Here is a 22,993-nt window from a genome sequence, read left to right as displayed (position 1 = left end):
CAAAAATGGGTGCCTAGTGCGTGCGCTATTGCACAAGTGACGGCGCAGCCATTGAGAAGGAGGTGGCGCCACGTCATGACTGCATAAAATGAGTGTATACAATAAAAAGCATTGATGTCCAACACATGTGCTAATGATGAGTATCCTTGAGCAGCTTATGTCGGCCAATGTATTCTTTTTCTTTACCGCGCTGTATTCGGGATCAGCGCACGAAAAAGACTATAAACACCCCATACGGAAAAGCAGGGGTAACTCACCAAGGAAGACTTCGTGTTTGAAAAAAAAAAATTCATAGCGATTTCACTCTACGGAGGTGCATGGCCGAGCAGCAAAGCTGTTGAAAACCACCAGTACAACTGCTGAAGGTGGTATGCAATGCTTTATGGCTTTATAGAGTAATGTTTGGTAGGAATGGGAGTAATCGTAATTTTGACAGCACGCCGGCGCCCAAGGCGGTGCTGCAACAACAATGAAATCAGTTGCTGGGCTGGTTCTTCTATATATGAAAGGCTACTGACGTCACTCCCCACGTCGCAAGCTGCCGTCGCCGCGGCAGCTGGCGCAACAGCAATGTTTTCCGGGAAACTCTTGCGCGGAGCGGCACACGTGCTTCGCATTGCTATCACGAGCGCCTTATCACCAAGTATTTGGTTCGGATGCTTTTTTTATGAGCTTGTTCTTTATTGAAACATATGATGTTCTGTATGTTGTATGCGTGATTCCAAAGAATGTACGTACGCACTGTTCGGTGCACTTTGCCGAGTGCTTGTAGCCTCGCCTTGCGGGGGTATGAGCCATTGGATTTTTTGCTTGTTTACGGGGGTATGGGCCATTGATGATGATGGTTTTCGACATGCTGTTAGGTATGTGGTATGCGGGATCGCAAAGAATGCAAGCACTGTTCGCTTCGCTATGCTGAGTGCTTATAGCATCTACTATATGGGGCTGTGAGCCATTACATTTTTTGCTTGCTTACGGGAGGAGTATGAGCCATTGATGATAATAGCTTTTGTTTGCGGAGAACAAAATTACACGGAACCCTAGCGATATACAACTTTGCTGTAAAGAAAAATTAAAGCGTCTATGTCAGGAGCGCGACAAGGGAGAGACCTGGGAGAGTTAAAGAAGCAAATGTTGCAGTTTATCCTTCACTTAATCATCTTACATAACCCCGATTGTCGCTCTAGTCGGCGACGGGTATTTTATTTCAATATATCCCTTGATCAATGTCAAACTAGAAGCAACAGAACATTCAGGAAAACCGCCGGGCGAGCAGCGCACGTGTCTTATCCTAAATATCTCTGTTCACTACAACTCTTCGAGACAGATTTTCAGATCAGTATTTTTTTTTCCCGACTTGTGCCGTTGCGAGCATTACGAAGGGGCCTCGTCGCAGGCGCGCACAATTTTTTTTTTTTAGCAGTTCCCTACACACATTACTATGACAGGGCGCCAGTGTTTGGAGGAGCTGTACGTACATACCGTTGTTGAACCAGCATGGGATAACGGACAGCACGTGGATTTGCCCAAAGTTCGCCCTTCGACTTCGAACGGCTTTGCGACTTTGAAGCTTGACCGTTTTCGACAAAATTATGCGTTATATACTGAAATGCAATTATAAGCTCTGAATATTCATGTGCCCAGAGAAGTGTTGCCTTGCCGTGTTTAGAAGAAAAAAGAAGCCAAATTGATTCTGGCTTTTTGTCTATGCCGCCTACGTCATGTATAGATGTGAAATAAATTTGATTTCATTTCATTTTGATTTGATTTGATTGCTTGGAAATTTGGAAATACAGATTGTGTAATAGTAGCGCTATAATGACTTTTGAACTTCCGAGCACGAAGGTTACACAAATTTATATGTGTTACCGGTCATTGGCATGGCAGCCAAATGACATCAGCGCCAGCTCTGACAATAGTGTCACGTGGAAGCCACGGTTAAGAAGGCAGCAAGACTGTGATTAACGAAACGAGCGTTTTATTGGGCGAACTTGTGCCCTCATAAACAGGCTACACTCAAAGAACAACGGTAGCGGCGAACACACTCGGCGATCGTCGAAAATCTGATCAGCGGGTCAAGCGCGTCGGCTTTTATACAGCAGTCGTCGAACGTTCCAGAGTAATCGCTGGGACCCGCGTGCTTTCCACAATGTTCTACATTATTCGCGTCGCGCACACATGCGATCCGATTACACAAGGTTCGGTCACAGACAGCGGATGGAACCATCGATAACATTCCAGGAACTTCCGATACATGCAGGCGCGTCCTGCGCTGTGCGATAACATTTGTTAGGCGGTGAAACATGGTCGCCTGATAAAGATAGGCAAGTACACGCGTCAGTAGTTACATTTGTATAGGAAACTGTACGGTTTGTCAACACCGACATAGATACCTAATGATCACTGTTGGCATGTAACGACGCCCTGTTTCACCCTGCTACACTTTGTCTATTTCTTTTCCTCTTTACCCGCGCTTCCAACATTTAAGGCGTTAGAAGTTCGCAAAAGCGAAAACGCGCTCGAATCCCGCTTATCGATAGCGGCCGGTCAGACTGCGAGAATGCACGCACTTTAAGTTTGATGAAAGTTCTCAGTTAATTGGCCTTATGTGGATTCAACCTTCAGAAAAAGTTCTCTCAAAAGCTTCATTATGAAGAAGGAATTTTTTTTTTTTTTTTTGCGAGTGGTCTACATCAGTCTAGATAAAATGGCATAAGTGGCGAAAAACGTCATTTCGAGCTTAATGTGTATATTCCCTATCCCCAAATCGCCCAAACTGAGAGCGATGCGATATCTTAGCAGCAGGTGTCACTACTTAACCGGTTTGCTTCAGGGGAAAATTAATTGCCCTGATAGGGCGCGCACACTGGAGGAAAAAAAAAAAAACAGGAAATGTGGAGTGAGTGGCCTTATTTGCGGCCTGCCAAGAAGAAATGAAAATACGCTCATTTCTTTAGGTGTGCTCAGCTTATGTGGAACGTTCTTTAATACAGGGTGTTCCAACTGTAATGCACCTAGATTTAAAAATATGCAAGTGCCACGTAGCTGGACAAAACCAAGGTAATGTTGTTTGCCGTCGCTTGGAGAAGCTCAGGTTATTTTTTTTTTTTGCATTCCGCCGAATTACATAATTAGTCTTAATTAGTTCATAAACTTCTCGAATATTATAATTAGATGAAGGGTGTCAATGAGAAAATTGTAGAACAACGTGAACAACTCTAGACACAGCTTTGTGTTGCTCAGCACGTGCTACACGAAATTTTTTTTTTTTTCGAGTGTGAAAGAAGCCCGCAAATACGCGCAAAATTGCCGCGCGACTGGTCGCTCGAGGCACTTTACGTGTATTCGCGGGCTACTCCGATCGAAATTCTCTCTCTCTCTCTCTCTCTCTCTCTCTCCTCCGGAGGCCCACTTCTACGGTGCCCTAATGCCTGCTCACAGACCGGTCGCGCTTCTTTAATTCTGTCGGCGGAAGGAGCAAGATAACAGAAAGAGAAAGGCTTCGAAACGTTTATACGTAAGTGGTGTCGGTAGGGGTGCTCCTCTGGAAGTGTTCTGATAAGCTCACAGAGCGAGCTGACGGTTTTCTTTGTATTTCCGTGTCCACTGCGTACAAACCTCGTCGGCGTCTCTCACCCCGTCTCTCTCTCTCTCTCTCTCTCTCTCTCTCTCTGTCTCTGTCTCACTGTCTCTTCGCATGCTGAGCAGTTCTCGTACCACGTCTACGGACACACTACTGTCAGTGTTATGGATTGCACTCGGATTTATCGCGTCTCTTAGCGGGAACGCCTTTTGGTCGCGCGGCCGCAAACCGTGAAATTAGTTTTCTCCCTTTCCCTTCTTCACCGCTTCCGTGCTCTTGACGTTGCTGGCTGTCTCCTGAAAAGAAAAAGAAAGAACAGAGAAAACGAATGCCCGTGGAATTAGTCGAGCTTCGCTTTTGCTTCGGTGTGACGCGTGGTCGCGCGGCGGTGCCACCGCAACACGTTCGCCCGCGGCTGTCTTCGTTCGTTCGTTCCTCGTGCGGAGCTCGTGCGACTGCGTCGTTGCGCATATTATGCACGAGAGTGCGTTCGTGCGCGACCAGCGGACAGCAAGCCGGGCGCTGTATAATGTGTCACCGCCCGCGGCGTTTTCACTTTGCCGCGCGTACGGCGCTGTGGAACTCCCGGAATTGGCGCGTGTTACAAGTGTGTCCGCTGACGATTCGACGATTGCGCCACTCTTTGTCGAGGGTTCTCCAAGGAGGATTTGCTCCTATAGCTGTGTGCGGCCAGCCACCTGTCGGAGTTCTGTCGTTTGTGCACGTTTAGTGGACGTCTGTTTGCACACGTCTAGTAGACGTCTATTGTTTGTACACGTCTAGTAGACGTATATTGTTTGTGCACTTCTAGTAGATGTGCACTGTTTGTAATCGTCTAGTAGACTCATATATTAGTGCAGCATTTCTATGGGTTTTGTGTTTTACAGTACGAAACCTGTACAACACCTGCAAGCAGGAATGTCTAAATGAAGATGTGAAATGCTTTTAGTTCCTAAATATTCGTGCGTATATTAATTAGCTTATTGAAAGTCTCAGTTTACATTAATAGGCTCCGTAGATAGATCTCTAGTACTTCTATGATCTATATATATTGATAGATGAACTTTTTGCCAAGAAAAATGTGCACCAGGTTTTGGGCTGCATGCGCAGGTAAGCAATGCAAGGAGCTTGCGGTTTTGAAAGCGCAACAGCTGAGACGGCAGGTGGCGAATTATGATGAGGATTACAATAAATGTAGCGCTGTGATACGAGCAGGGCTACTGGAAATATTCTGTCGCTATGGCAATAAAAGTGAACTGTCGTTTCAGTTATTAATAGAATGGATGAGGCCTGAAGAGCGAACATGAAATCATACCTCCTGTAGTGAACGTATATTATAGTCATTGACTACCTGAATTGGCCATGCTGTGTGAGCGGCTTTGGGACTGCCAAATTATACCAACCGCGTATTCCAAATAAGAGACTTGCCCCTCAGGCACTTGAGAAAAGACAAGTAGGTATACCTCACACGACACGATGTACTAGTCGTGCCAATAGCCCGGTCCAGCTATACGTAGGTTCCTAGATATTCCAGCAGTTGAGCTCCGGTATTTTCCGACAGGCGTGTTTCTCTAAGATGGAGACACATGTGCGTCAAAACCATTCGATACGTCTCAGGACGTGTTGGATGATTTTGTCATGTTGAGTTCACTTGCCATGTTGTCCAAGACTAATGAAATATTTTTGCAAACGACGGATGCGGTGTCCGGTTCATCTCGGAAAAGGATATGGGGAATGTACGGCCTCTTATGCACCGTTATGCACCGTATTCAGCGTCGCTTTAAGTGTACAAGAGACGTAAAGGCCTGGGTTGCTCATGCGACAACACTGTGCTATATGTCCCGCCAAAATCCGTGCACTGCGCCGAAGGCTAGCTGGCCGGCTTGTGCCAGCCATTCAGTAATCAGGGAGCCGGCTTCGTTTTTCCGGAGAAGGAAAGAGGGAGAGCCCGCCCATTATGTGTGGCTGATCCCTAACGTGAAGCTCTTTCTGTGGAGTCAGTGTCACGCGGAGAGCGATCAGAGGTCGACAATGGAGGAAAGCCAGTCTTACGTTTCTTTTTTCTGGCTGCGTGTGTGAGACATCTCGTGGCGTTGGCTGCGTCGTGACAAGTTTGGAGTTGGCGGCGTTCAACAACATTCCAACAGCCATTCAACAGTCGGGCGGAATTGTCATCTTTCCCGAGCGACGTGCCCATGCTGCCTCGTCCTACACCACGTGTTCCGCGGCTTAATTTCGGCAGTTCGTTGATGTGCAATGCAGTCGAGCGTCAGCTTATCGAAACCCGGTGTTGCGAAATTTTCGATTTAGCGACGACCTTTCGATTCCACCCCATCGCACGTATCCATAAAGCATAATGCGTCGAAGACTTCGTAGCAACGAAGAGAACTCAGCGTCGTACATCGACTAAACGAAGCTCGATTGTAAGAAATTTTCAACTTAACGAAGAGCTTTCGATTTCCGCTGTCATAGAACCGCTGAAAGCCTTAGGCCGACGAAATTAATAGAACGTCTTGCCCGATATAACGAAGAATGTAAAAAAAAAAAAAAAAAAAAAAAAAAAAAAAACATGTGGATGAGCGTGGTTTATATTCGGGCCACGGACGCCGTTCAGCTGTCCAGAAGTTTTTCCTCTACGACGCATGACGGAACACCAGACGCACTGATTTTATGTACTTGCGCAGAAAAAAATAATATTTTTTTTTTTTTGTTCTTGAAGGCTAAGTTCCTATTCTAAAAACATTGTTGAGCTACTTTTGGTTCCCCGAACCTCATGACTGAACGAAATAATTTAGTGGAGCCATTCGTAAAATTTTATTCATTTCATTTGTAAATTTGTTTCGTAAAGTTTCGTAATATCGAAGTTTAGCCGAAGGCATCGTATAAGGCATCGTATATGCGCGAGTAGTGCTGACACGACTGGCCCCATCTCACGCAGCGGCGCGGTGGAGTCATCTGGAAAGTACGGCCGTACACACATCTGACACCTTCGTCGCGCTTGCACCTTGTTGCACACGCGAGGGCACGGGACGCCAGGACGAGGGTCTCGGAAAGCGCGGAAGGTGGGAAGGCACCGAGCGGAAGTTAGGCCTAAGCAAGACGAAGAAGGAGAAAAGCGAGACCGTCGTTATCGTTTTCAGCCGAGCGTGCATATGGGGTAGGGCCACGTGTGCACACGTGTGTGTGTGTGTGTGTGGCGGTGGTAGTGCCGACAAACAAATAAGAAAAATCAAGAGGCTCGGAATGGGTAGCGTCGCAACTGGCTGAGCGTGAAGAAGGTGCTGGTGGAATGGGACAGTACGTATATATATACCAGGGGTGTAATATACGTACACGTATACACATAACGCGGCAATGGCCGCCGCAGAGGCCCCGCTCGGCGGTCGCGCCCGCAGGTTCATTGGCGCTATCCCGCTGCGAAAATCACCAGGTGTTACTTATAGCACTTTGCGCTTGATAAACGAGCGCCAGTTGCCTCTCAGCGGGACGCCCCCTGCCGGGCAACCGACCAACCACTGCAGCTCCACCTCTGAGTCTGTGCGTTGCGGGAGCGCCGAGGAAGGACGAAGTAAAACGAAACGAAAGAAGGAGCAAAAAGAAAGCGAAAAACGAGAACGTTCTTGGGAGGTGAAGGGACCGCACGCACTCGTACACAGACACGAATGGGACTTCGTTCTCGTTTCCTGTCGTATCCCAATCCGTGTGCGTGTGTGTGGAGGGGGGTCAGGGAGAGGTGGGTGGTAGACACGTTATGGTGCCGATGAGCCCAACTGTAGGTGTGGTGTTGGAACGGTTTGTGCGGAGATATTTTAGGATGCGCGGCCACCCCCGACTTGTTGTCAGCCCCTTTTTTTTTGTCGCGAAAGCATATGTGACTAAATGTTAATCTGACTCGCGATGCAGTGCAACCTCCTATACCGTAGCATTATTAATGCGAGGCATTACTCAAGTCGATCGCCGAGTTTCTGCGTACGTTGGGTCGGGTAGGCTTGATTTCGACCGACAAGGTAGTGTCAGCGGGCACAACTCAACTCTGCGTAATCTAACAATAAATAAGAACCTCAAATCTGTGTGTTTAATCTCGGCTTACATAAGTGTACCTTGAGTATACACGCCTCCTAAGTGAATAGTGCAGGGTATTCAATGCTTTATTTGATTTATTGTACAGGATGTTTCAGCGAACACTTTCAAAACATTTTGAAGGCTGCCTGTTGCAGATAGCGCAATTCTGGTCCATGAGCTGTCTACTCGAAGAATATTACACGCACAAAAAATTGAAATTCCTAATCGAATAATGAAGGAATATTCGCTAATTAAGCGTCTAATTACCTTTTGGCCCATACTGCAATTTAAAAATTCTAGCCTTGGAGTTCGCAAGGCTGATCCACTTAGAACGAATTCTCAGGATGACACTACAGTTTCTAGACATTAATTCCCGAACTTTTGGCATTTTATTATTTTTTGACGCTAAATGGACACATAAATTTCCTTCCTTTTTTCTCTCTCATTCTTTTTAATGTTGTGGGTAAGTGTTTGCCAGCGCTTACAGGGAAAGTCACGTGATGTTCCGAGCGCTCACCCTTACAGCAGAGCACTCTTAGCGAGCGAACTGGCCTAGCACTCTTTGGTTAGATATTTCTGTCGCGAAGGATTGATGAACTACCTTTTTTGTGAAAACTACACAATATATGTAAAATTTTATTATATATTTTTGGGTTTTTACGTTGTTAAAATTCTATAGAGGAATTGTGAATTTATTGACATGAACACGTGAGGGATTTAGCATTATGCTATGCGTACAAATATTTTGTAAGTGCTTACACGTTCTTACTGTATGCCATTTAAACGGGGGCTCGAAGCTTCCCAAGTGAATAGATCCACTTACTTTCGAGCCCTCGTCTGCCCCAAAAGAACATACTTGTTGACGGAATAACATTTTGACTTGATTTGTAATAATAATAATAATAATAATAATAATAATTATCAAACGCACCGCGCCTTTCAACAGCGCAGCACGCCGCATCCGCCTCGGTAGCGCAGTAGGCAGCGCGTCAGTCTCATAATCTGAAGGTCGTGAGTTCGATCCTCACCCGGGGCAGGCGGAGGGTTTTTTTTTTTTCCTTCTGACTTCTTTTCTTTTTTCTTGACTATTTTTAGGCACGCCGCGCAATCAGTAGAGTGATGCTTCAAACGCAACATTAACAATATAGCAACAGAAAAAAAAAAGAAGAATTGGTACATGCCACTTTGCATAACAACATCAAATCGGAGTTTATTTCAAACACATTATCTCAGATCATGTTTTCTGGTCAATCTAAGCACATCGTGCTTGTTAGAAGACCAAGAAACAGGTGGTACATCTTTAAATAGAGATATGAAGCGTTGTGCAATTATCGTCCAAAATTATACAACTTCAAAGAAAATACGTTAAGACACAAAGGATAAATACTGTATTTTCCAGTCACGTGAGAATACAAATAAAAAATCACATCTTCCAATAAACGGTTCAATATAACTTGCTCACTTGTTTCATCATTTTACCTTTGGATTTATATCATACAGTGTTGCATCAATTTCATTAAAAATATCGGGGACATAATAATTTCTTGTTTTCTTTCCATAGTTTGTTAACACCCTTGGCTTATATTACCTTTCTGTTATCCGTGACGCAACACCTTTCTTTATTAACACTTTAAAAGAATTCGGGTAATAATAGTGTGTTGCAACTACATACTTAAATAGCTCCTGTACTGAAAGTATTCCTAGAATATTGCACTTTTCTTCTCTGTCTGATTGTTCTAGTCCGGTTTCATAAGTTGTGCTATTGACAATTCTTTTAAGTACGCCATCAATGGCTCGCTTTTTATAGTCAGAACATGTATCATATGACGCTATACCATATGTAATTACTAGATTATGCTAATGCCTTATATATAGTCACTCTTAAGTTGATAGGCTTTGATAGGCGATAACTCAAACCTATAAACACCAAACAGCCCTAATCGCGACTCCACAACCATTCGGTGCTGCATGGGATTTTCGTTAGGCTCAAATTATACTGTTATTTTTAATGAACTTAATGCAACACTGTATAATATAAATTCAAAAGGGTAAAATGATGAAACAAGTGAGGAAGTGGTATCCAACTGTTTATTGTAATATGTGATTTTTTGTTTGTATTCTTACGTGACTGGAAAACGTAATATTTATTCTCTGTGTTTTAGAATATTTTGTTTGAAGTTGTATGATTTTGGAAGATAATTGCACAACGCTTCATATCTCTATTGAAAGATCTACCACCTGCTGCTTGGTCTTCTAACAAGTACGATGTGCTTAGCCTGACCAGCAAACATGATCTGTCAAAATGTATTTGAAATAAACTCTGATTTGATTTAGTTATGCAAAGTGGCATGAGCCAGTTCTATACTTTTTCTTTTGCTATATTGTTAATGTTGCGTTTGAGGCGTCACTCGACTGATTGAGCTGCGTGCCTTAAAAAGACAGGTAAATTCAGAAGAAAAAAATATACTCCGCCTGCCCCGGGTGAGGATCGAACTCACGACCTTCAGATTATGAGACTGACGCGCTGCCTACTGCGCTACCGAGGCTTTTTTTTTTTTTTTTTTTTTTTTTTTTTCTTTATTGCCTCGCTTTTCACAGAGTTTACGAGATCAGAAGAACAGATTAACAAGATATTAGTGCCGAGAACCGTCAGCTGTTTGCTGACTACAAGCCATCAGTATTTCGGCATCTGCAACAACATTTCTAATCTTGGAACCCACTCTGGTACATACGACTGCACCTTCTGCACTTCGACAAAATGGGACACCGATTCGCAAAAATATTCGCGAACCGGTCTAGCGTCAATATCCGCATTGTGTACAGCCGTCCGAGTTCGCCATATACTGTGTAGGCCCAGGAGCATAACCAGATCGAAAGGCACACCATCGTCTTTTTCGACCGTGAGATAACGGATTCCGTGCGGACTTAATGGCAATTCTTTTTTCAAGGTTCTCTGTAAGATGTCCCAGAAGAACACTCCACCCCAGCAATCTAAAAACACATGCTCAATTGTCTCTGGTTTTTTGCATAACAAACAATGAGTACCCCACGGAACAAATAAACCCTTTTCTTCTAACCATGTTTTAACAGGTAAGGTTCCTGTGTGCAGCTTAAAAAAAAAGGTTTTAACCCCTGACGCAACTAGCATTTTTTTAACGCGTTTCAAAACATCTTTTCCTTTGCCTGCACAGTATAATTCACGATACAATGGCACAGGAAATAACACATCCACAAGGTCCTTGTACAGTTTTTTGCGTGACACATCTGTCAACATCCGCCTCGGTAGCGCAGCTGCACTGCGCTACCGAGGCGGATGCGGCGTTCTGCGCTATTGAAAGATGCGGTGCGTTTGATAATAATAATTATTTTTACAAATCAAGTCAAAATGTTATTCCGTCAACAAGTATGTTCTTTTGTGGCAGACGAGGGCTCGAAAGTAAGTGGATCTATTCACTTAGGAAACTTCGAGCCCCTTTTACATGGCATACAGTAAGAACATGGAAGTACTTACAAAATATTTTTACTTCACCATTCCTTTATAGAAGTTTAACAACGGAAAAACTCAGAAATATATTATCAAATTTTACATAAATTGTGTAGTTTTCACAAAAAAAGTAATTCATCAATCCTTTGCGACAAAAAAAAAAAAAAAGAAAAAAAAAAACAGGCTTAATTGCACAGTTCCCAGTTGCCTCTAAGTTGATTCTGTGTGGAGTTCGTTTAACAGCTTTAGAACCGTGCACATACGCGCACATAATTATCAGTAGTGAACAACAAACTTCGTTTCAACTGCAAGAACTTGTATACACACTGTTGCTTTGTGCTCCCATATATAGTTTACTGCCGTTCAGTAGTTGCCCTTAATGCCACTGGGCTGGACGGACGGCTTTAGAGATGCTGCAACTTTATGAATTTGTATATACGCATCTCTTCCTCATATCATCATCATCATTGACCAGCCCTTTTCCTCCCCGTCCCTTTTCCCATAGAGTACCAGGCTAGAGCAAGTTATAGCTCAGACCGACCTCTCTGCCTCTCTGTAAATAAATTTCTCTCTCTCTCTCTCTCTCTCTCTCTCTCTCTTAATGTCCTTTATAATGGCAATCACGAGAACTCCCGCTAAAGTAATTCAACGTGGTGCGGTGTGGTGAGTGTACCACTATATGGGTGGAGTAACTGTTTAATAGAACGTCCGTTACCTTAAATACGGAAAGAGTTGCGCTGGCTCGGATGTTTTACTTTAACGTGCTTGGAAGAAGTATTCACGCTATTAAACTGCGAAGGTTTAGGAGTAAGGATCGACGCCGAATACCTCAGATACCTTCGGTTTGCCGATGACATTGTTCTATTCAGCAACACTGTATACAGACGAGTTACAAATGATTGAGGGCCTTAACAGGGAGTGTAAGAGTGGGGTTCAAGATCAATATGCAGAAGACAAAGATAATGACGAACAACCGGGCAAGGGAACAAGGGTTCGGGATCGCAAGTCAGCCTCTAGAGTCTGTGAAGGAGCACGTTTATCTAGGTCAGCTAATCACAGGAAACCCTGACCACGAGAAGGAAATTCACAGAATAAAAATGGGTTTGACCGCATACGGTAGACATCGTGAGCTCCTGACTGGAAGCTTACCGTCATTACTGAAAAGGAAGGTATACAATCAGTGCATTTCACTTGTGCTGACATATGGGGCAGAGACTTGGAGACTGACCAAGAGAGAGAGAGAGAGAATTTAATTGAAAGAAGGCAGAGAGGTCGGCCTGAGCTAAGGCGCTCTAGCCTGCTACTCTGCACAGGGGGAGGGGAAACGGGGACATAATGGTGTGATGAGGGATGATGATGACATAGCAAGAGGGATGCGGAGCGGTGAGAGCAAGTTCAACACTCTGATGATAAACATTTACAAATCTCACCCGTGAAGCCACTGTCAGGTTCCGTATCAAGTCTGTAGTCACCAATTCAAGTGAACTTAAAAATAAAGGCGCTAGGAGGAATCTGCTGTGTGGGCCTCCCATGCGTGATGAGCACAAGCGCCAAACAAAAGCTTCATAGCATATAAAGAGCTGCGATAAGCAGCTTCAGTACGGCTAGCACTTGCAGGGCACCTTTAGCGGCCAAATTTTCGAGACCACCGAGAATCACGCGCATTGATTCTACCAGGTGCTTAAGCATTTTCTGTACACTCTCCTTCTCATTGTGTTCATCTCTTTGTGCCCGTAGTGTCACCGGTTTCATAGGCCCTATAATTCTTGGCTTCATGGCGCAGAGGACAACTAGGGCCCGCTGGCATGGCCGTAAGCCTAGAGGGCAGCAAAGGCCATTCCGTGTCTGTATCAGCCGGTGGAGGTGAATGTTTGCCGCGTGCTGTCATCGACCTTGAGTTATCAGCAGGCGCCGTTACCGTCCTTGATGCACGCACAAGCAGAGGTGGTCGTGGTGCCTGTGCCACGCTATGTAGTTCTCCTGAAATGGTTTTGTGATGCTTCTGTCGTGAGCGTTGGTCACTGTGGCGAACAGATTGAGCAGCCTCTTTACGTGAAGATTCCATGGTCTCTTGCCATTTTTCGAAGAATACGAACTTCTTGTTTCATCTTCGGGCATTCTTTCTTTAAGTCGCTTCGTGAGAGCCAGTGCAGTTGGGGACATTTAAATGAGGACGCCTTACAGTCGGTGGTATCATGCTCTCCGCCGCAACGCAAGTAGGTGGCTTTGCTTCTACAAACAGCGCTCACGTGTCTTATCTTGTGACATTTCCGGCACTGAATAAGCCTCGGAACGAATGGTCGTACTCGGTGTATCACGTAGCCGACTTTGACAGTCGCTGGTAATGTCGAAGAAGCAAATACTGACTTGATACATCGGGATCGCCCCAAGCGGTGAATCTCAAGAATACGCACCGATGACCTCAAAAGACTCTTGAGGTCCGCGTGCTTGATTTCAAGCTCGACGTCGGAAATCACTCCAGCTTGAGAAAAAGTTAAGGACCGCGCAAAGAGCGATGTACCGAAGAATGCTATGCATAACTTTAAGAGAAAAAAAGAGAGCGGTTTGGATTAGAGAGCAAACGGGTATGGACGATATTCTATTTGATATTAAGAGAAAGAAATGGCACTGGGTAGGTCACGTAATGCACAGATTAGATAACCGTTGGACCATTAGGGTGACAGAATGGGTACCAAGAGAAGGGAATCGCAGTAGAGGACGGCAGAAGACTAGGTGTTGCGACGAAATTAGGAAATTTGCGGGTGCTAGTTGGAAACGGTTGGCGCAGGACAGGGGTAATTCTGAGTGAAGTTGGACCTTCACACTTCACATAAGCGTTTTTTCTGGCAAAGTATCATTATGCAGAGCAATTATTATTGTTATTAGAGCAAAGAGAGTCGCTTACGAAAAAAAATTAAATGTGTGCCTTTGTTAAATAGTGTATATCGAGTCACATATATCTGGCTATATTGTACAAAGCCTGGTTTAATGACATCCGACAGTCAGCAGAAGAGCTTGCGATGTAAACGGTAAATAAAGCAGTGCGAAAAAATGCCGCTGGACCATTCGAGTTTTATGACGATAACTGAATATTATACTATATACTTGGTGCTCTATTTTTTTTTTTCTTATGCAATATAGTTTATATCTGTTCCCCTGCCATTTTCGCTGCTGCGCTACGTGATTAGGCAGACGCAGGCAGAAGTAAAATTTTCTGTGATAATTTAGCTAATCAATTTAGCATGCTCGTTATCAATTATATCTTTAGGCTGCTTGTTCAAAGTGCTAAGGTGAAGCCGGGCACTAGGGAACTCACGTCTGCTTTGCAGAAATATCTGACTACTGCTATCACTGTATTCACCCTTCAATGGATGCGAAGGTGTAAAATTCTGCTCAGTTGCAGACGTGCCTTCGTAACGTCGTCTGCTAGGCGTAACGGAGTTGTACGTGTAAGCGAATAGGGCCGGGCCAGTCGGCACATGGTGTCGCACGAGAGCTTTGGGGCGTCTGGAGGTTTAGAGGCTGTGATGGAGCTCTCGGGAAGGGCAACCCTCCTCCTCTTCCGCCACCCTCTCCCGTATGGCAGCTGCTGAAGAGGTCTCCGGCACTGCTATGTTCTGGCTACCAGCTCTGTTCCCTACGGAATTACTCAACACAGCAATAAACGCTACCTAAAATGTCCTCGCTGGAACTAGTATGGCGCCTTCAAGCGCATCGTTCCATTAATTTAGCGAATAGCTTTCTGGAAGCGTTCGGATATTCGCTAACGTTCACAGTAATTGGTGACGGTCTTCGTGTAATTCTCTGATGCGTTCCACATAACGAGAAACACTGTATATATTCAAGACACGCTTCAGCGTTACAGTGCATTGGATTCGGGGGCGATAATCAGAGTTCGCTCAACAACTTTGACAGCCGAATAGCTCACTGACCATCTTTATCTGACACTCTACCAGCCTCGCTATCCTTCTGGCCACGGATCTTTCCTGACGGCTCAGACGTCCTTGTCGCTTATACCTCTCCCGGTATCTGCTTCCTTCCATATAAACTTTTGGAGAAAGCTTTTTCTTCAGAGTTTTCCGACTTTGGTGGCCCTGACGCCGTCACTTGGTCCTATGCCAGTGTGACCTGAATGGGCATTAGGACTTTACAGCCATTGAACGTGCCTTCAGTATCCGGTTCCTGTGTCTATATGGCGGACATGCTTTCAGCTTCGGTGCCTTTGCTTGATATTCAGGCACAAAAGGCTCAGGGAGGCCAAACATATGAGTGTACCTAATATTTCGAAGGACTATACCCTTCGGGTAGCGGACAACTAATACGCAGATTTATGCTCCACGCAGGGTCGTATGCGTGCGTTTGATGCCTCTTTCCTTCGTTTCCTTTTACTGTATATGCCCTGCGGTGAACCTTCCGACAAAAGATACATTCAAGACAACGTCAGCACCACTGCAATTGGCGAATCCGTTAGATCCCACGTGGCGCGTTGCAATCTTCATCTATTTTTTGGAAGTGTACGTCCTGACGAACCGCGAGGGAGCAGGTGATACGCGAACTACATGGACGCGCGCGCGTGTGTGTAGACGTCCTCGCGCTCTGTGGGCCTGAGCGGCGTCTCATCAACGGTTCGGCGGCGCGGCACATGCCCGTCGCAGAAGGCGTCAAGAGCGCGTCGCGTGCCCCCCTCCCGTCGAAAAGGCGTCAAGAGGGCGTGTTATACACCGTGCGTTTAGGTGTGTTGTTGCCGCCGCCCCGCCGGTGGCATGCGCGCTGCGGGTAGGATATCGCGGCGTGGGCTCTTCTCTCGGCGTCTCCTCCTGGACAGGGTCGCGTGTATATATATATATATATATATATATATATATATATATATATATATATATATATATATAGGAGCGGCACCGCTGCATGAAACGGTTCCAGCCGTTGGCCCTAATGACAACCATCCATCACGACACCCAATTCTTCAACGTCCGTGCCCCTAGCTGAGCCGCTGCGGCGGCGTATATAGTCCGCCGATGTCTTCGATCGGCCGGTAATGGAAAAAGAACACCTGGCTCCTCCTTAGACTATACCGACTAGTGTATAAGGTGTGTGTGTGTGTCGTGTCCGCCTTCCCCCCTGCCAGCAAGGTTGCGACGCGTGTGATGCTCGTCTGTCGCGTGCTTTATATATAAGACGCCTCGCCGCACCTCCATCCATTTGCTGCGGCTTGCGGTTTCTTGCAAGTGCACGCAGAGTGTCCGGCCGAATCGCTCCTATATGGACTACGTCAATTCATTTCTTAAACGACCCCTAAAGGGGTGTTAAAAAAAAAGCTGTCGTCGGACTTAAGCACCACAACAACGGCAGCAGCAACAACGGAAGCAACAACAAAACACAGCAATTACGACTTTGGAGGCGCGTGGGAAACTTCGGAAGAAAGGGGAACAGAGACCAGGATAGACACGACAAGAGCGCGGCTGGTGTGACGGCGCACGCTTTCGCAGAACAACGAAATAAAATGCGCTTGTGCTGACATATTCTGGTGGCTACAGATTTCTGTACTTTAGGAACGAGGTCGCGGATTTAGTGTTTAAAACATGGCCGCCACTATTCGACGGGTGGGGGTGGTGGGGCACAAACGCTTATCGAAGAACTCCAGGGGCCCGAAATTAATCCGAAGCCCATCACTATGGTTTCTCTCGTACATGGCTATCTCGTACGCTATGGCTTCTCTCGCTGGAAAATTTTGACGCGCAGATGCTATAAGAGAGACATTGGAGGAAATGCCGTTCAATTGCTCGGGCACTCTGGAAAATATGAGGCAGAATAGTTGCTTGTCCGTGCAAGAAGAAAAGAAATTTACACTTACCCTTGGCGGGTGAGGTTTGTTCAAAGCCGAGCCTGAGGCGACAATCCCTGCGTAAATGCATACAACCTACACGATGACCCGCTGTGCGCGATTGGTCGAGGCTTGAGACACCAAAACTTACTGTGAAATATGCGTTAAATTGATGTGGTGTAGGTCCCTTGAGCTGCATAGCGTACTTGGCCCCGCTACTGTTTCTCAGGCAAAAATAGCGCGCTTATTAACCCCCGCATTCTCAAACAAGCCCCTACTGGAAGTCAAATTAAGCTTCCCCCACTCCACCGATTAGAGCGTATACCCAAATTCAACCACCGCTACCATGTGATGATGATGATGATGATGATGATGATGACGACGACGACGACCTATTGGCATCCCCTTCGAAATGGGGCGGCGACAAATGATCGCCCAGCCTGCTCGAGCTAATGAAGTGATCTACACATGTTTATCGGTGTAGTATTTTGTCTGTTTTCTTAATTTTAAGAGTGCAGCTATTTGGCGCCTGTTCCTGTGTTGAGCGTCGGCCTCGGCACAGGCGTAACCGGCAGAACGAACGAGTAGAACGCAGCGGAGGATGAATAAAAAGACGGCAATGGCGGAGAGCGCGAGGAGGAAAGCGGAGGAGGAGAGCACGGCGAAAGGGTGAGGAGGAAAGTGGTGTGTCGCCCGAGACCCACGAGATGGCGCCATGGAAGCCTGCCCCGTCACCCGGTCGTTGATGGCGTCTTTTATATGGCATGCGGCGAGCGCGTTCACCTATACCACACGTGGGAACAAGGCGCTGTCACGGGCTTCAGACCCACCGCGCATGCGCTACTTCGCCTGCGCCACCGCCGCTAGAGAATGTGCTCTACGCGAGCTACCGAGCCACGCGTCCCCGTGCTCACGCTTTCTTTCTGAACAATAAACGGCACAACCGGTGCAAGGGCTTCGTCGACCACCGCTGCTAAACGAGCCGCCCGAGCACAGGCTTAACGCCGCCGCCGAGAGCACTCTGCCGTTGTGATTCAACATGCCTTGCCTTGATATGTCGCGAATTGAAGACACCTATAAACAGCTGTGCTCAAATTCCGCATTCGGGGGGATTGTAATCGTCGGTGAATTTTTCCTCTCTTTCTAACAACATTATCTACCTGTATAGCTATACCTATGCCTATAATGGATCGGGTACGACCAATCTCTTTCCTGTTTTTCCAACCGTGTCTTGCTTATCTCGACTGCTGAACGGCTAATGCTTCCATCCTCTTTAAATCTCTGCACATCTTGAAGGTGGACCTTTCCTACGGGTCTCGTAAATTCGCAGTGGAATAGCATAATCCCAGTTGTCTCCGTATTTTTTGCTGCAGCACACGCATTCATAATCCGGCTGGGAATGCCTGCTCCAGTATCTTTTTTGTTTGAGCAACCACCTCGGGCATCAAAAGCAAGGCACTGCGCTTTTTGTTATCCTACACGCTTTTTTTTCAGTTTGTTTTTTTGCCATTCTTGTAAATATCCGTGGTCTTCTTTGTCTCCATCCTTTGCATCCGATTCGCTATCGTTGCTTCTCTCATAAGAGCGGCTTGTTGGGCGAGTTGGAATATGGTACTTTGCAAGATTATTCCAGCAAACAGAAAGCATGACTAGCGCCTTTCCTGCTCCTTTCTTTGCACCTTGCGTCACGATTTCATTTGGTTATCCTTTTCGTTTGCTGGCGCGCCATCGCTCCTGACTGTCTACTTACTCTTTCAATTACCCTGTACCTGGTCGCCAACTTTCTTGACCTCTTCCTCCATTCTGTGTCCACGCTGCGTGCACTCGCTAATGAGGGGTACAGCGCCGTCTAACGTCTGAACGAGACATGGTGTTTCCGAAACTGATCTCCGAGATCGCTCTCGGAGGCAACGCCGAAACATTCTTCGGTGATTCCTACTACGAGTAGTCGCCTGATAAGAACACCTTTAATCCAGTGTATTTGTGGAATGCAAGGACATTTATGTGCTCGAACTTCCTGAGTGGAGATGGCGCTCCAGAAGTGAAGCCTCTCGCCGCCATCTTGCTAGAGGCAAAAACCCCGTGCCGGCGTATAGCTGCCGTAGCGCAGTGTGGTGGTCGTCCGTCCTGCTTATTTATTTTACACAGTCGGAACAGTGTTTTCTTTGGTTGTGGCATATGTTCTGCGAGTTTTGGCATGGCATGTCAGTTCGGCATGGCATGGCAACTCGCATGGCATGGCATGCGAGTTCTGCGGTTGTGGCATGTCATTGCAACGTCTCAGTAGGTCATGGCTGCACCATTCACGTGAAGTACGTACGCGCCTCGGGTATAACGTTCCCCCTCTAACTCTAACAACTCTAACACTAACAACTCTTTGCTTGCTCCCGACTGGACGTTGTGCGTACGTTTGCTTAAGTTGGGAACAGTTTTAGGAAGGTTCTAGTCTACACGCATGTAATTTACGTGTAATGTAGTCCCTGGCATGCGTCACTGCATCTGGTATTATGTAGCACAGCTGACTTGGGTTGTGTCGTACGATGCGCATCTTCGCGAGCATTTCTCTATTTGGTAGCTGCCCCCTGGCGGACCAAGATCACATCTTGCGGGGATGCCAAAAGAACCCTCCCCCGAGAGAACTCTTCAGGCGAGCTCCCACACATGACGAGTGGGAGACGAAGACGAAAACTTCCAACCCGCAAGGCTAGATACGGTTGGCGGAATGGGCTGATAGCGTCGCGGCAAAGCAGACGCCACGCTAGCCCGCACCGCTGGGAAAGAAAACTCCACTCAAACTTCACACTAAAGGTTTTCTCTCTCTCTCTCTCTCTCTCTATTTGGTTTGTACGCATCACGTAATGTCTGTGCTTGTAATGAAAAAATCTAGTGAGGCGCATGCACAAGAAATACGAGAGCTAGATTTAAGACCCCGCTCCTAAAGAAGTGGGCGGGGGGGGGTGGGGGGGGGGGTGGGGGGGGGGGTGGGGGGGGGGGGTGTTGCAACTGCAGTGCTGATCCAGCCAGAACAAACTGGTAAATAAAGTGTGTTGAAATGGAAATCCAGTCCACTTCTTCCCTTGTGTGAGCGTCTGCATGTCTCGCAGGCTTCCTGCTTATTCACGAACACGGAACAACTCACTCAGCAATACATTAAATTGCATTACGGCATTGGCAGAAGAGCAGTTGGGCTCAACTCCAATTACGAGGTTTGCGGAGTGCTACATAATGTCTCGGATACACCACACCACTCGGAAATGTAATCAAGCGCATTGAGAAGAGCGGCAACACAGCTTTCGAGACATGTATTATTTGAAGCCACTTTGCCTTTATTCGTCGTAGTGGTGAACAGGATACAGAGGCTCCTTGTATAACTGGCGATGAAGTTAGACCGGCCCTGCAAGACAATATCGCGGACAAAGAGTAACAGTCGATTTAATCAAAGGTGGAGGAGATTCAATTCAATGCAGTTCAATTTATTTCCCAGACGCATCTGGACGGCTTCCTGGCTAAAAGCTGCTAGGGCAGCTTGACAAAAGGCGCAGGAAGCCGTTACAAGGCATAGCGCACAAGACACATAAAAAAAAAAAAACAGGTATAATCGCAAGCAATGGAATCAAACACGATTTCAGTTTAATAAATCAGTTTTACAAGGTACGCCAAACATCAGCAAATTAAGCATTGAAAGAAAGAAAGAAAGAAAGAAAGAAAGAAAGAAAGTTGAGAACAGGTAACGAAAAGACACAAAGTTGAAGTTCATAATAATTTCAAGTGCACTGCACGCAATCAGTAGGCATGAAAACACGAAATAAAAAAACAATATGACTTGCAACACGATACATAAGCAATCGCACACACTCTGTACATAAACAATACACAATAGGCCAGAAACACGGTATCAAACCGAAAGGTCACTCACAATACGCTGGATCTTTTATTTAGCTACAATTGCACAACGTATGTTCGAAGCTGCCTTCTACTATATCCAGCAGTATTTTGGTGTTTATTAAATGTAAGGGGAACATTGTGAGCCATTGGCTGAAATTTGTAGTTCGTACGAAAATGTGGTATCGCCCACATATCAGTGCAGCGCGTTTTAACAGTCGACGAGTAACGTTGTAACGATGCCAGAGAAGAGAGGTAATTAATGATTTTAGTTGATGGAAAATTAAACAACTGCAATAACCGAAATTCATACATTTTATCCGCGCGAAGTAAATTATGCTCTAGAAATGCTTCTTTCGTGGTATCTGTGCGTTCAAGATATGAAATGTGAAATTCTTGTTTGTATGGTAACAATCTTATTTATATTAGTTTTAGTTGTGGTAGCCCAAACCAGGTTGCAGTAGTTTATGTGTGAATAAAACAGAGCATAGTAAATTTGAAGCTTTGCTTGTAGTGGAAGAATACTACGACAGCCCGATAGTACCCCTGTTACTGCAGACAACTTTTGACAAAGAAATTCGATGTGAGTATCCCATTTCAAATTTGAAGAAAAATATATTCCCAGAGTTTTGTGGTCACTGACAATGGCAACAGGCTGGTGTTCATAGCTAAGCTGATGAGACGAGGAAACCTTCTTGTTTTTTGCACAGAACATGATGGCCTTCGTTTTAGTTGCATTAATCCTGAGTCTATTTATTTTGTACCATAAAGACACCTTATTGAGAACTTCATTGCATTTCATAATTGATTCATCTAAATTGGAACCGCAGACAGTAAAAGTGGTATCATCAGCGTATATCATAAATTTAATTTCGGTGTCTATCAGGACAATGTCATTAATATAAATATTGAATAAAAGTGGACCCAGTACGCTACCCTGAGGCACTCCGTGCGTGGCGGGTAAAAAAGATGATTTGTTATTGTTAATAAAAACACATTGCTGTCGGTCACGCAGGTATGACTCAAGCAAGGCCAAAGGTTTCCCGCGAATGCCGTATTGTGTAAGCTTTGTCGTAAGAACGTCGGGGTCAATGGAATCAAAAGCCTTACTAAAATAAAAAAAAAAGACCTACTGTATCCAATTGTTGTTCAATGTTTCCTAGGATGGTTTCCTTTAAGGAAAATAGCGCCAATTCTGTAGATCTTCCCACTCGGAAGCCAAATTGAGACTCGGTTATCACATTTTTCATGTCGAAGAATTTCGTTAATCGCGAAAATATGATTTTTTCATACCCCTTAGAAAAACAGGTAGAACAGAGATTGGTCTGTAATTCGATGCATTGTTTTTGTTTCCCCCTTGTCTGTTACTGATACTCTAGCCTTTTTCATGGCATCGGGAAAAATTCCAGTCTCCATGGCTAAGTTAAAGATGTAAGGGTTCAACTTGGATGTTGTCGATATCTAGAGCCTTACTATTTCGCAATATCATAAACGTGCTGTGGATTTCATGTTCGTTGGTTGGTTCGAGAAATATACTGTCAACAAAATTGCTATATTGTGTGCTGATGTCTGGTGGGCTATTATCGGCTACATTTACATTAACAAAGTGAGTATTAAAATAGTCTGCAAGCTCTTTGCCTTTAAGTTCACGGTGGCCTACTGTTAACGTTTTGATAGAAGGCATACTGGTATTACGACCGAGAACATCATTTATTGTCTTCCAAGCGACATCAGGGCGTTGCCGATCAATATGTCCAAAAATGTGTTGATAATAGTTTATCTTGGATTGCCGCAACTCTGTGTTAAGCTGATTTCTAAATCTCTTAAATTGTTTGAGCGTTTCTTCTGAACGCGTCCGCAAAAAAAAAAAAAAAAGAATGATAGAGGCGATTTTTACTTTTTATCATGTTTATATGTTCTTGAGTTACCCAAGGCTTCCGTATCTTTTAGATACCTTCATCACTATGAGCGGGAAAAGCCGTGCGTAAAGGCGCACAAAAACCTGCAGTAATTCTGTGTACGCATCATTTACATTGGTTTTATGAAATACAAATGACCAATCATGGTTCATGACGTCTTCTTTAAATGATACGAGCATGTCCTGGGTAACTCGCTGAACAATTAAAGGCTCATATCTGGCATCCCTTCCCGCGCAACG

The 22,993-nt window shown here is 45.4% G+C and overlaps 1 long non-coding RNA gene and 2 other non-coding genes across 4 annotated transcripts in view; 2 read left to right on the top strand and 1 right to left on the bottom strand.

The window, feature by feature from the left end:
* The window catches only part of LOC129385553 (uncharacterized), a 449,244-nt gene that overhangs the window by 298,589 nt on the left and 127,662 nt on the right, over positions 1-22,993 (top strand). The window lies entirely within an intron of this gene.
* Positions 8,609-8,681, top strand: TRNAM-CAU (transfer RNA methionine (anticodon CAU)). The gene has a single exon. It is a non-coding gene; the product is annotated as a tRNA-Met (tRNA).
* On the bottom strand, positions 10,119-10,191 carry TRNAM-CAU (transfer RNA methionine (anticodon CAU)). The gene has a single exon. It is a non-coding gene; the product is annotated as a tRNA-Met (tRNA).

Source organism: Dermacentor andersoni, chromosome 7 (genome assembly GCF_023375885.2).
Source record: "Dermacentor andersoni chromosome 7, qqDerAnde1_hic_scaffold, whole genome shotgun sequence".
Classification (NCBI taxonomy): Eukaryota; Metazoa; Arthropoda; class Arachnida; order Ixodida; family Ixodidae; genus Dermacentor; species Dermacentor andersoni.
This window is presented reverse-complemented; position numbering and strand designations above follow the sequence as displayed.